Source organism: Stenella coeruleoalba (genome assembly GCF_951394435.1).
Source record: "Stenella coeruleoalba genome assembly, chromosome: 4".
NCBI lineage: Eukaryota > Metazoa > Chordata > Mammalia > Artiodactyla > Delphinidae > Stenella > Stenella coeruleoalba.
In genome coordinates, this window is record NC_137149.1 from 10,936,943 (window position 1) to 10,952,556 (window position 15,614).

General features: G+C 39.1%; 1 long non-coding RNA gene across 1 annotated transcript in view; it reads right to left on the minus strand.

Moving 5' to 3' along the window:
* Nucleotides 1–11,083, minus strand: part of LOC307185361 — a 28,679-nt gene extending 17,596 nt beyond the window's left edge. The window contains exon 1 of the long non-coding RNA XR_013828021.1: nucleotides 10,888–11,083. This is a non-coding gene — a long non-coding RNA (uncharacterized lncRNA). The remainder of the gene's footprint in view (nucleotides 1–10,887) is intronic.
* Between the last annotated feature and the right edge of the window lie 4,531 nt (nucleotides 11,084–15,614).

The following is a 15,614-nucleotide window of genomic DNA, read 5'->3' on the forward strand; positions in this document are numbered from 1 at the left end:
ACTTTTCCTCAAAACTCTTGAACTAATTTTGCATTTTTCCCACTTTCTGTCTTCTATCAACTCAACATAAAAAGCTTTGACAAAATAACACAAAGTTTATTTTTACACCATAATTCTAGGATGTGAGGTGCCTACCTTCCCTACATTTGCTTAAAGAAAAAGACATCTGGGGAAAACACAAAAACAAACAAGAAAGAAAACACAAAAATAAAATAGGAAAAATCATACCAGTTAACATTTTCTAAGGTAAAAATAAAAATTGTTTGGAAATATTTTAAAACTGATATGGGATATTAATTTATTGAGGGAGATGTTATATTTTATTTTATATAGTAAGATTTATAGAAGTTAAGATTTTTATCTTGGCAACTCAGTATATTTTTATAATAGTAAATCAAACGAATTTCAGCAGAAAATCATATTAGCCTGTTATGTCTCCTAACACATATTGTCATAAAATCAAATCCATGCTATATTGTGGATCTAAAAATCAAAACAATAGCTTGTAGAATATAACATAACAGGTTATATTCATGGCCTCAGAGTTTTAAAAAATCAATTAAAAAAAAGTCTAATAGAAACGTGTAAGAGACTTAAAAAGACACATAAAATAAACAATTCTGGACTTGAGGAATAACACACTCTTTTAAACTTTGAGATTTGCTGTTTTCCTTTTTTCTCTCAAATATTGTCATTTTATCATGTACCTCTGAAAATGGTCTTGAAAACTTCCAAGAGAAAACAACAGTCACTGTCATGTTCAGAATGTAAGAATTAAATGTCACCTTACAGAATTCTTTACAACTGAGCTTAGATGAGATTTTAATTACCATTTTCAAGCCACTTATAAAAGTTAACAAGCAAGGCAGACTTTCAATGCTAAAATAAGTAAATTTTCTTTGAGTTAATGATTAGTGGAGGATTGAATATAAATAATAATTCTTTACAATTTCAGATTTAACATTAAGAAGAAAACTTAATAGACATTTATCTATCTAATTTTATAGAAATAAGAAGATTTGGACTATTCTCTTCAATAATGTTGTAAAATATATTTAAAATACATAAATAATTTTCTACCCCAAAAATGAAGCATTCAACTCAAAAGTTACACATTTTTAGCAGTGTTTAGATATTGTTTTAAGAGGATGACATAGCCTGTGTATTCCCACAGATGTAACAAATATGTCGAAGATAAATATTACAGAATAGTGAAAGCTATAATCTAGAAATATGAAAAAAATTCAGCACAATATAGGCAGAAAATCTTAGGACTGGATTGAACTGGAATAATTGAGAAATTGCACTTGTTTCACTGCATATGAAAGGTACATCTAGGAATTAAATTAAGTAACCTGGGATAGATTCACAGAATCCAAAGTAAGAGCTACTTACAAAGTTGCATTGGAGAAATAAACATGAAAATGACTAAAATAAACCACTGGAGTTAGCAACATATTCTCGTTAGATATGTACATCCTACAAAAATTTATTTTTCTAAGACCCTATCATTCGGGTAATTATAATGATGGAATATGCAACTTTTCCTGGACAAGTAGGGAAGAGAAATAATGAGAAGTCTACAGGAGAGAGAAAAGATAGTGGAGTCCATAGACTGACAATCGTCAAGAGGTCAAAAATCTGAGCTAGTGCAAATCTTGAACAAGCGGTGATGGATGAAATGGTCAGTAGAGATGATCGAAGAGTAAAAATATTTTAAATTATTTTTTAAATGTCAAGAAACACTTGCTCTCCAAAACAAGGAAGAAGGAAAGTTATTACAAATGTGGTGTTCAAGAAATTGAGGGGTAAGATTTTGAAGAGTTATCAAGTTGAGAATTAAACTAAAACTAGTAGAAAATAATGCAGTTTCAGTTGAGGGAATGTCTTTGAAAGCTAAAAGCAAAAGTGTCATTGTGGAAAGAGACCAAATAGTTTGAAAGACCACACAGAAATGGAAAGCTTGGTACAGATAAATGTCATAAACAATATGAGCACAAAGTTCATTGGCAATATTTGTGTGTTTGTTTGCAGAAAGACAGAACAATAACAGCCTGGAAGTTACAAATTAAAATAAAAAACATAAGATACCAACCTCTTCCCCATTAGGTATGTGAAGCTGGGATGGGCAAAACACAGCATCTTGCTGAAAGGGTCACTGAGGTTATATTTTCCAGGCACAATGGATTCCAGTTTCCACTGAAAATATGGAATCGTTTGTTAATCAGAGCACAAGCATTCCAGAAGACCTATCAAGATGTGAGATGGAGGATAGGAGAATGATTCTGGTGGAGATACAAAGCCATGTGTCAATCAAAGTATAATAATAGATGATGTGAAGGTGAGAGATAAACAGGAACACGATGCACAGAGTTTCATTCCTGACAGGCTCTTTGAAGAGAACAAGAAGTTGTGACTTTTAAAATATTATACTTCACCTAATATTTTTAGTAACTTCAAGAATCATTTTGATGACTTAAGGGACTGCAACTTCCTGGAACATCATTCAAAGTAAGAGCTTATAAGAATTTTACTTAATGAAAAGTCTCATAATGCTTGGACACATAGAAAACTGTCTTGTATAAATCCAAATTGGTGTACTTGGAAGTTATGATTACAGGTATATATCTCATCTTTTTGCTACATTTGTAATTTTTTCTTAGTGAAATATATTGCTTTCACTTTATATTTATTTATTTTTTGAGGGTAAATTCTATAATAATTTTATTTATTCCATGGGTATCTTTTTTAAAATATTTTTATTGGAGTATAATTGCTTTACAATGGTTAGTTTCTGCTGTATAACAAAGTGAATCAGCTATACATATAAATATATCCCCATATCTCCTCCCTCTTGCATCTTCCTCCCACTCTCCCTATCTCACCCTCTAGGTGATCACAAAGCACAGAGCTGATCTCCCTTTGCTATGTGGCTGCTTCCCACTAGCTATCTATTTTACATTTGGTAGAGTATATATGTATATGCCACTCTCTCACTTCATCCCAACTTACCCTTCCCCCTCCCCATGTCCTCATGTCCATTCTCTACGTCTGTGTCTTTATCCTGTCCTGCCCCTCAGTCCTTCAGAAACACTTTTTTTTTTTTTTTTAGATTCCATATATATGTGTTAGCATACAGTATTTGTTTTTCTCTTTCTGACTTACTTCTGTTTGACAGTCTCTTTATCCATTCATCTATTGATGGACATTTAGGTTGCTTCCATGTCCTGGCTATTGTACATAGAGCTGCAATGAACATTGTGGTACATGACTCTTTCTGAATTATGGTTTTCTCAGGGTATATGCCTAGTAGTGGGATTGCTGGGTCGTATGGTAGTTCTGGTTTCCGTTTTTTAAGGAACCTCCATACTGTTCTCCATAGTGGCTGTATCAATTTACATTCCCACCAACAGCGCAAGAGGGTTCCCTTTTCTCCACACCCTCTCCAGCATTTATTGTTTGTAGATTTTTTGATGATGGCCATTCTGACTGGTGTGAGGTGATACCTCATTGTAGTTTGATTTACATTTCTCTAATGATTAGTGATGTTGAGGATCCTTTCATGTGTTTGTTGGCAATCTGTATATCTTCTTTGGAGAAATGTCTATTTAGGTCTTCTGCTCATTTTTGGATTGGGTTGTTTGTTTTTTTGGTACTAAGCTGCATGAGCTGCTTGTAAATTTTGGAGATTAATCCTTTGTCAGTTGCTTCATTTGCAAATATTTTCTCCCATTCTGAGGGTTGTCTTTTGGTCTTGTTTATGGTTTCCTTTGATGTGCAAAAGCTTTTAAGTTTCATTAGGTCCCATTTGTTTATTTTTGGTTTTATTTCCATTTCTCTAGGAGGTGGGTCAGAAAGGATCTTGCTGTGATGTGTCATAGAGTGTTCTGCCTATGTTTTCCTCTAAGAGTTTTATAGTGTCTGGCCTTACATTTAGGTCTTTAATCCATTTTGAGTTTATTTTTGTATATGGTGTTAGTGTTCTAATTTCATTCTTATTTTTAAAGTGAAACTTTAACACATTCAACTAATTAATAGAGGACTATTCTGTTAAATAAACACAATGAATGTTTCTTATGCTTAACATGTCATAGTTGTTTCATATTATTTATAGATTTTTTTCTACTGCATTGAAATTTACAGGAATACTGCATATGTTTAGCTTAATGTAATCATTTTCTAACTGTGCTCTGTGGAGACAACCCAGATTCAACAAAATTAGCTCTAATTTTGTGTCTTTTATTTGTTTCTGCTTCTAGGTTAAATATGGTTTGAAAAAAAATGTGTTAGAAAATTGTGAAAATCACTGGCTTATTGGAAAGAGTGTTCCATTCAAAGATGAAGCCCTGTCTCCAGCTTACTTTAAACAGTCCTTTTATTCCAATCTGTGTCTGGGTTTTCCCATCTCTAAAATATTTCCATGGAACATTTCACTTCTTTCATAGAATTAAGATATATTTTATGTTTGGAATTTATTAGAAAACTATGATATTGCTTTTGCTATGTTAACACTCCCTGAACCACTCTTCAAAGTGAAAAGCAACCCCAAAATAAAAAACTATTACTAATATTCACTCTCTTCTCAAATTATTTCCTTGTCAACATCTTATCATTGCTCTGACTTCAGCTGATTAATGTATTAATGGATTGATTTATTCATCTGAACTTGTTATCTTTGTGAATGTTATCTTCACATATGCATGAAATGGGTGAAGTATAAACAGCAACACTAGTAAAACTATCAGCCACCAAGAAAGATTTACCTAGTAATTGTACTGTTTGTGGTATTTATTTATTTTTAATTCAGTAGTACCTCATCTATAGGTATGTTTCCTTTACTTACTCCATTTTTAAATATCTTGGTCATTAGAGCAGAGCATCTTTATTTTTCCAGAATCTTACAAGTTACTGATAACAGTAACCTGTGATAGGTTTATTTTGTGTGGTGCTTTGGTGATTTCCTGATTCCAGTAAGTTGTTCTGACCAATATCAAAATGCAGATTAGTTTAGAACTACTTTGATATTTTTGCAAATCAAAGAAAAATATTTATTTCTTCTGGATAGCCACGAGAGAACTAATAACTGTTAGTATACCTAAATTCATTAAAAATCTCCTTTTGAGGGGCTTCCCTGGTGGCGCAGTGGTTGAGAGTCCACCTGCCGATACAGGGGACACGGGTTCGTGCCCCGGTCCGGGAGGATCCCACATGCTGAGGAGTGGCTGGGCCCGTGAGCCATGGCCGCTGAGCCTGCGCGTCCAAAGCCTGTGCTCCGCAACGGGAGAGGCCACAGCAGTGAGAGGTCTGCGTACTGCAAAAAAAAAAAAAAAAAATCTCCTTTTGAAATGTATTATCAACAATTCAAAGTACAGTAGCAAAGTAAATCGGCAGTGCTTCTCTCTGCAAACATTCTGAAAGTGAGCCGCTGTATTTACAAAATTAACAATAATAAATGTCTTTAAGAATGGTTGTATTATCTTGTAATTTTTAAATTTGTTTATTACCTCTCCAAAATAAAATACGCTTTAAAATTATTTTGAGTATTCAAGCATTAGTATTCCATATCTTCACTACATTTAAATGTCTGTTTATAAGAAAATACTGGAATAGCTATACAATTTTTGGGGCCAAGTGCAAAATGAACATGAGCAATTGTGGCTTGCTCAAAACCTATTAAGAATTTCAAGATGGTGACAGCAGAGCATTAAACCACATATGAGGTCATTATACCCATCATGTCCTGTGTGACTGCACAGGTCACACAAACATGAAGCTGGCTCTGAGCCTATATCCAGTTAGGTTAATTTTACAGATTCTCAAACTGAATAAAAAAGAAAATGCATTCCAGGTGTGTACTCCATTATTTAAATGATTATGAATTAAATTGGTAATGATATTAGGATTTGTGCTCAGAATCTCAGTTTGTATCTGAATAAAAATTTCTATATGAATTTTTACAATAAAAAATTTTTTTTCTAAGAAGAGGATTCCTGAAATAATGAAATTAAAATAATTTATAATTTAATTCTATATTTTAAGTCATATAATTAAATAAATATATATATATTCCATTACTAATTTAAATAAAGTGATAAGAGAAAATGTATAGTTGAAATTACTCTACTTATTTTAAAATTATATATATTGCATTGAACAATTAAGATCTAAGAGCATAAGGGAATTCCCTGGCTGTCCAGTGGTTAGGACTCTGAGCTTTCACTACCAGGGCCTGGGTTCAATTCCTGGTTGAGGAACAAAGATCCTGCAAGCCGTGCCAAAAAAAAAAAAACCCAAGATCTAAGAGCATAAATGAATGGGCATTTTTGAACACGTAAAATGCTCATTCTGGATGTTTCTGGAACATGTTTTAGCAGAGCAGGAGCTCACCACTGATCCATCCACCTCCTGCTTGAACAACCCAGTAATGTGATTTGCAGGTAGGTTGTAATTTCATCCAAAACATCATACAATAAGAAACGTACTTACTCTCACAGGGTTTGACCTACATAAGAATTTGTAAAAGAGAAAAATCATTGTCCTTCTTGAACTTAATGACTGTCTTTCTGAATTCACACGCATATTTACCTGACCAGTTGTTCTCACTCTGGTAAAATTATCTGGTAAAATTAAGTTGAAATATAATTGATGGGTTGTCTGTTCTGAATAAATGTGTGTGTTACACATGCAAATGCATTTATGTATTTTACAGCTATGCAGTTTCAAGAACTGACTTATTTCTATCTGCTTTTTATTCACTTTTTAAAATTAGGCTACTGATGCATATTAGAATTTAATTACACCAATTAGTGCTGCCACATCAGACATATGATGTGCCTTCAATTAAGAAATACCTAATGGGTATTAGTACAATTTAGCTTCATAATTAAAGTTCTAAGAACATCACAAATTAAACATTATGATTACTGAACATTAAAAATCTACTGGTAAAATTAAAGCTGAATATTTTAGCGTCTCCTTTTAAGTTGATTTTTAAAAAGAAAATCAGGATTACGTAAAACACAATGTTACTATTATAGAAGAATTCTTAAATAGAGATTATGCATACATGTAGACCTATTTGTGTATATATAATGATGAAGTCTTTAGGAAAGTATGAAACCTAGCACTCACGTCATCTAATGGATGTTAAAGGTTATCATTTCAGGGTTTTGTTTTGTTTGTTTTCTGTTTCTCCTTTTTCATATGTAAATATTCGGTTTCTGTGGTAGCCACTTAGAACTCCTGCTTCAGGGAACAAAGACCATGTGCAGCCCCAGCTGCGGCCCATCTGATTGTATGACTGTGTTTGCATTGAGGCCATGTTTCCTCAGGCTGCTCCTGGCCACTGGTGAGGGTACTAGTGCAAGAAACATTCTTAGGAACCCTAGGACTCTTCTTGCAGAAGACTTTAAGTTGAGGACTCCTCGTTGGTCTGTCCAAAGCTAACTAAAACTGAGCTGTGCTGTAGGTTGAAAGAAAATCTGTCCCAATCCTTCCTTCTTCCTCTCCTTTCACAAGGATCAGAACTGCACTGCCGACTGAAGGCTCCCTACACTTATATCTGCTCTCTCCTCAATGCTTAACAGGAATTTCCCCCCTTATATCTTTCGTGCAACCAATAACTTCCTGGTGTCAGAAAGTCTTACCTAATAAACTATCTGATATGAAACATATACATATATACTTAATAATTATTGTCATTATTAGAGTACTTATTTTTAAATATTACCTCTTTAGAGATATTATCTCTAGTACTGTATTGAAAATTAGGATTATGGTAAATTTTATATTCCTTCTTGTGAAGAAAAATATTTAAGGTAAAAATACCTTTTCCCCACAATTTACATATCAAAAACAAACGTAGATTACATTAAGACATTCAAAACCCACTGATCTCAATCATTTCCATTGATTTATGTGAAAAATAATACCAAAATTATAGACTAATTCATATATTTTAAAATTATCTTAATTACTCATCATAAAAATCCTACAAAATTATTATGCTTTATTACAGATAAGAAAGTAGATTAAAGAGAGGTTTAGGTGAGTGCCAGCCAAAGCAGTATTTTCTTAAATCCATGAGTAATACGCATGTACACTTAATCAGAGGTACTCTACTTGGTGGGTGGTTATGCATGTGTATCATATATGTATGCATAGGTCATGAAAATTGCCTCTAGAATTTTGATGCCTTGGGGCAATGCTACCTTTTATCTACCTTTTTTTTTTTTTTTTTTTGCGGTACAGGGCTCTCACTGCTGTGGCCTCTCCCGTTGTGGAGCACATGCTCTGGACGCGCAGGCTCAGCGGCCATGGCTCACGGGCCCAGCCGCCCCGCAGCATGTGGGATCTTCCCGGACCGGGGCACAAACCGGTGTCCCCTGCATCGGCAGGTGGACTCTCAACCACTGAGCCACCAGGGAAGCCCTACCTACTGTTTTAAATAAAGCTTTTCTGGAACACAGACAGGCACATTTATTTACATATGGTCTATGCCTGCTTTGGGGCTAAAAGTAAAATTACATCGTTGCAAGAGACTGTATGGACCCCAAAGCCTAAAACACTTTCTGTTTGGCACTTTACAGAAAAAGTCTGCCAATCTCTTACGAAATTCAAAACACTGAGACAACACAGACAGTGGTGAGTTGGTACTAAAACCCAACGTTCTGTGTTACAGCTCTTAAAACTAAGAAACAGAAAAACTGAGTCAAAATGAATTGGTTGTTTGTTCCAGAAAATTTTTGCTCAAAAAAAACCCCACCTGTAAATCAATAAATAACTTTACTGTTTGCTTCAGGAAATTCTTGCAGATCAATTTATCTGAAGCAATATTCTATTCACCTGGGTAAACAGCTCCCTTAACAAACAATGGCTTATCAAAATTGGCTTCTAGACTTTCACCTCATTCTATTTATGTCTTTAACTACTAGCTCACAGTTCCCTGCCCTGAAAGGTCACAATTATTCCACTTGAGAGCCAACCATAAAATCTTCTAAATACTCTCATCGCCAGATTCCTTTCTCTGAGGTACTGAAACTCTGCCAATGTCCTCTTCTTGCTCACAGGTATGAATTTTAAAAACTATGAAATTAGGGCCCTGAATGTAAGTTAAATTTTTAAAGCATTTTTTGACAGATGATAGATGTACGATACCATAAAGAATAACAGTCATCATCCAATATCATGGGAAGTAGGTCAGATACAATAATTTTATCTCTGATGAAGGACAGTCAAGACATATTACGGGAGGTAAGTAAAAAACCTCTATAATTCTAAAGATGATCAATATCTAAGAATACAATGGGATGCGACTCAAAATTTGCATGGCAAAGAAAGTGTTCTTTCATTTCCAAGGGGAAAACTTGAGTTGACTTAAGATTAAAGGACTTTGCTTTCCTGAAATTTAACTGGATGCCTAAGCATCATTCCTTCTCTATCAAACTGGATTAAGTGAATCCCTATGCATTAGACTTTCCTTTCTCAGACAGAGATTACCTAAATGATCCCCATTAAATATGTTCATTTAGTATTTGTATCCCATTTAAACACGCAGAGATTTGTACTAGATTATGTAGTGGCCCGGTTAAAGTCTTACTCTACACAATACACCTAGGGAGGAAAACAATGTCTAAATTACTTGAAAATCCCAGAACTGCTGATAGAAATTTTTAAAACACATAGACCCTTCTTACTAAGTATTAAAATACAGAACATATATCAAGGTAAGCTAGAGTTTCTCAAACCAATGTTTCCTGGTTGAAAAAAAGAGGAAAAGTGACCCCAAAGAAAATATACCTAAAAGACAGGAGTAGCCTTGGCTAAGGACAGAGGGTTCAGGTTCATGCAGGATCATTTATTCCAGTGGAACAAACTTACTGTGATAACTAATCTTCCAGCATCTTGATAAGTACAGGAAGAGGCATGGCTTTCAGATATTGGAATTTATGGCAATAAGGGAGAATGAGTTCTTAAACAACTATTTGGAGAAATAAAAGAGGTATGTTTTTCACCAGATGAAGGTGGTCAAACCAGTTACCACCAAAGTCAGCAAAAAGAATTAGGATGAATAAGAGATAAGACAGAAGTAAATTAATAAAGAAGCCTAATTTTACACCAGTCTTTCTTTTTCAGATGATTAAGTAAAAATGTCACCTGCACTTTTAATTCTGCAAAATTGTTTAGAAATATATGCTCTCAAAAAAGCAAAGTCCCTTGTTGTAGCATGGTGAGACTGGGGGAAACCTTGTTTGGATTTGATCTAATTAGACTTCCCCAAAATGAACACCCAAATGCTGGGCTGTCAGGGTAACGCTGCTGTGGGTGTGGCCATTTCAGGGCCTGGGGGCCACCTTCACCCTCGTTAACCAGAAGTGGTTTCCGCAGGAATCCTTGGGCCTCTACCCACCCCAGACCGCCCTGGGCCGGGGCCTGCCCCTCCTCTGGCCTCTTCCCTCTGCCCCCAGCCCAGCCCCTCACTGCGGCCCATCCTCTTCCGAGGGAACCTCACGGTTCCCCAGCTGAAGACGCACTGGAACTCAAGTCCCAGCTCCCAGGGACACACACAAGGCTTCCCGGAGCCCCCTGCCTGCCCAAGAATCACGGGCTCGCAGGTGAGGGCAGTTGGGCGAGGCTGTCCTCTCGCCTCTTGAAGGGAGCAGGCCCTGTTCCCAGGGCTTCCCTCATTCCACCCTGCCCCCCACGTGAGGGGACTGCCTCCATAGGACAGAGGGGGGCTTTCGGGATGGGGGCACTGACCCTCCAGTCGAGCTTGAGCTTGTGCATCCTCCTGGGAGGATGCGGCATCCATCCCCTTTTAAAGATCCAAGTTCTCCAGCAAGGAGAGAGTTGGACACACGAAGCAACACTGAGGGGGCCTCGGCTCACCTGCAGCCTGGGAATCTTGACCCGCTTCCCTCCAGGAGACGTGGCCTGGCTGAAGCCCCAGCCGTCTTCGTGCTCTAGACGGAAGCCCGGTGCGGCCAGCAGGGCTTCAGGGAGGCCGGCAAGGCGGGCTCCGGGGAGGGTCTGGCTTGGTGCGTCAGCCGGAGTATGCGCCGCTGGGAGCGTCCTCCTCCAGCCGTGGTCGTGGTGCCGGAGAACTCTCCAGAAGGGCCGGCCCTCCGCGGCCAGGATCCGCCCCTAGCAGTGGACACGCCTCCCCCCGTTCTGCCCGCCTTTCCTCTCGGGCGGCTGGAGGGGGCAGGGCGACCTGGGAGGACTGTTAGTAAAGGGTGACGCTCCTCTGGTTGCCTCACACTTTGGGGCCTCATTTTTTTAAAGCGGATGCATCGAATCTGCTTCTTACCCGTTGACTGAGAAGCTTGCTACTTCGTCTGCGTGCTGAGCTCTGGTTTCCTCCTCGCGGTGAGCCTGCGCGCCGGGACCTCCTTCGTCTCCACTCCGGACCCGCCTCCCGTCCCGCGCGCTCACCGCTTTCCCTGAGACCGCGGGGCCCTGGAGGAGGGCCGCGCCCTGGGCTCCCCGCTCTTTCCTCACCAGGAGCCGGAACGGCAGCTCGGGATAGAGAAGAGAAACTTGCAGAAGACTCTCCAGAAGCTCTACCAGAAGCGCCTACGGAAGGAGACGCGGAACGAAGGTAGCCTCGCTGGGCCCGGGCCCGAGCAGGGTCGGGCAAAGCTGCCCTGCCCCCCAGGTGCCCGTCCCCCAGGCTCCGAAGCAAAGACCGTGATGTCCAAACTGAAGGGGCAGCTGGAAGAAATAAGGTCCAAGTGCAGTTCCTTGGACTGGTCAGGAAGTACCTACTGGCGAGTGTCCTTGAATTTCTGCACCTCGAAGGCCTGACACTCGCCAGGCTTTCTCCGGTTAAAGCCTTGGAAGTCAGTCCGTGTGAAAGCCTACCTGACTTCTGAGAGGCCAACCCCGGGGTCAGGGGCAGCGTGACTGGGCAGCAGGTCAACCAGACAGCAGTGACTTGCTGCCCCAGGTCAGGTATGTGGAGAGCTGGGATGATCGTGAAATCGCAACCACCCCTGGCAATTCGCAGGACTTCAGCCACTGGACAGCCTCGTCCCTCATCTTCTACAACGTGGGCGAGAACTCGCTGGGGTGAGCAGAGGATGGCCTGAGCCCACCTCGACCCCAGGTGCAGCCCAGGCCGAGGAAGGAAGGAAGCCGGCCTGGGGGTCCCTGTGCCGGGCAGGCCTTTGCACACAGAAGGGGAAAGGAAATCAAGAAATCGGTGCCGCCGGGGGTGAAAGGGTCAGGAAAGACTTCGACTTCCCTCATCCGAGAAGGGTTTGCACAATTTTTTTTTTTTTAATTTGGAAAGTTTCCGTCAGAGCTTTTAAGTCGCCTCGTGTTGGCGGACCCTGGCCTCCTTTGCCGGGCGCCTGGCCGAGTGGCCTCCGAGCCGTGGCCACTACCGGACCCGCCCCTGCGGACCTGGGCACCTGATAACACCTTGTGGCGCTTCCGCAGCCCGGACTTCCTCGTCGACCGCATCAGCAGCTTTCCGCCCAGGTAAGGCTGTGACCCTGAGAAGGGTGAGGGCAGAGCCTGGCTGGAAAAGGCCGAGGCGAGGCCGAGGCGGCGAGGGGATGCAGACAGGTCGGAGAAAAGGGGGCCAGCGGTGGCAGGAGGAGACACGGCGGCCAGGGAAAGGCCCCTGCTGCCCATGGGGGTGGGACGGGGGACTAGCGGGTGGGGCAGGGCCCATCGGCTGGGGGAGGGCACGCGCGGCGGGAGGTGTGTTCCAGGACGATTGCCAGGTGGGTGGAGAGGTGGCAGCAGACCCCAGCTGGCCGTTGCCGGGCCCCTCTTCTCTCCCCGCAACCCCGCGGACGTTTGGGCGGGCGGGGTCAGACTGAAGTGCCCCTGGAAGACAGAGTCTGTTCAGACCCTACTCCTGTCCCTTGGCTTGGCAGTGTGTCCCAGAGCAGGTGCCTGCCGGTGCTGGACCTTCAGGGTGCCCCATGATATTGAAAGGTGTAATGCTAAAGAGAAAGCATTATAGGGCCAAGCGGAAAGATTAGGTTTAACAAGTGCTTGCCTCTTTGAGCTACTCCACTCCACATGTCTACTCTTCATACCTACAACTCCCATCCAGAGCAAACATCTGAAAAAGAGACTGTAAAAATGCATACCTTTGTCCATTTATTCATTCACTGAAACAAAATGTATTAATCACAAGCTTGAGGTTAAGTTCTGTTCAATGTGCTGATGAATGGGATGGAAAGAAGTTCTCAGGCTTACAGATTGTATAAATACTAATCTGACTGAAGTAGCATTCATTTGAAAGGCAGCAGATGGTAAGTCACACTAGAAAAGCATTTCAGGAGAGTATATGAGGAGCAACCTGGTAGACTAGGCTGGAAGACTTTTCCAAAACCAAATAAAGTAGAATGATTTCCAATATAAATTTAGTTATGGCTTTCCCCCAGTGTTCTTGATTTCTGTATGTTCTTAATGATGGAGGGTATAATGTATCTGTTAGCTCTTTAAGATCATCTGGACCCTTAATGACGCAATTTATGAGATGGCATCTACTTTCTTGTTGAAGTCAAATCTAAGAAAGTCTTTGGATCTAATTCTGACATACTCTTTCAGTCTGCGGCGCAGTGGTCAGCATAGAGTTTATTTTCTTTTTGCTTCTAGATTAATTCTGTTTCTTGGATGCTATATATTAACTTTTTTATCTCAAATTTTCATTTTGCTAAAGAACATCTCAAGTAATTTTTTTTTCAGAAGAGGAGTCTGGGAATTAACTTTGGTTATTTTTAATATTTATGAAAATTTATTTGTTAGTTAAATACATTATCCATTGTTTTGCTTCCTTATAGAATTCTAATAAAGGAGAATTCCCCTATACCTGTAAAGAAACTGTTCTACTGTCAACTGGTATCTAATGTTACTGATGAGAGATCTGATAGCAATATAGGTTTTTTTCCTATTTAGGTAACTGTTTTTATTTCCCATTGGCAATCTTTCTATTTCTTTAAAATATCACCAGGATGTATTAAGATAAGGGTACTAGTACTCAATAAAAACTTTTACTTGATTCCTTATAAATGTATTTAGTGTAGGAGATCTTCTTTTATTTATTTAGCATTTGCAACCCTACATATTCTTTATTCTTTGTGTGTTCAGAGCTCACGTTCAATGAATGTTGAACCATCTGGATTTATCCTCCAGTTAATCTAAAATGGCATGATTAAGTTAGCAATGAAAAAACCACTCTGGCTGCTTTTGAGAGAAAAGAACTACCTGGCAGCAAGTATTGAAGTGGATAGAACCTTTGAGTGACTATTGCATGGATGGGATGGGAGGGAAAGGTGACCTGTTTTAGGATGAATAGCAACAATTAGATAAATGGTAAGATCAGTCAGTCTCATGGGAATTGGTTTGTTGACTGGGTACCTTTGAAAAGGATGACAACTGTAGCAAATTCCGTCTCTGTCAAATTTTACCCACAAGGCTGATCTGCATTCTCTGGGTTCTTTCAAGATAATTACTAACAGCATTTGCTAAAAATATTCCCATGGGGCTTTTCACACGTAGAAGTTTCTTCCTAGTTTTGCAGGTATGGTCTCTGAAATGGCTTAAGGATAAGTAAAACACAGGGCCTTCTTCACTTGTGCTTTTATTTTTCTGATGGATTTTGGTTAGTTATATTTTTATTAACTGAAAACACCAGTAAGATCTTACCAGTCTTTCAGTTTCATGTTTGAGACTCCATTTGTGGCTAATCAGTGCCCATTACCAGGCCAGGTGCTGCTCTTTAAATATAGCCTATTGAGTAAGCAGCCATGTACAAGTTCTTTTCTTCCCATGGCCCATGGTGTTTTACACATACCCATTGATCTAAGATTAATCATCTCTTCCTGAGATTATTTATAGAATGAGGTAGATCACCTACAGTCTTTCTTTGCATAACATGATATACAATGTTGGTCCCACTTAGAATTTATCAGTTAAATATCCTTTATAGCAAAAGACTTCTTGTTTTGCTGAAGTGATTTGTGGGAGAAATTTGTAAACTGAAAACACTATATTTCATCATTTCACTTTTTCCTACTCTTTCCAAAATTACTTAAGTTTCCAGAAAGGAACCAGGGATAAAGATTAGGAATAGACTCAAAAGAGACTGGAAAAATAAGGAAACAAGATCCAAATATAGGCTGTCTGGATCCAAAAATAGACTTCTAATAACATGTTATCTATTAAGAAACCAAGGGAATTCTAAGCATAAAATGCAAAAGTGTAACTGCCTCTCTGTGGCAGATAATGAATGAAAAATAGCTGCAAAATTATTGATACTGTTCCGGTTTTTAAATTAGACTGTGTGCTCACATGCATTCATTCTATTAATATGTCTAATAAGTTATGTATTTTAATCAAATATTAAATAATAGAAATAAAATATAATTAAATGAGATAACTTGCAACACATTGCAACATAAAACAAAAATATAATTTATACAGGCAAAGTTTTTTATGGCCTGACCTTTCACTATGTAAATAGATAACTTTTAGTCCAGGAAATCACAAAACCCATACTTTTTTAGGCCCAAAAGGGTGTGATGGAATAAATTAATTGTAAACAAAGGTCTCCTGAAGCCAACTTATCATATCACATAGGAAAATAAATAAAT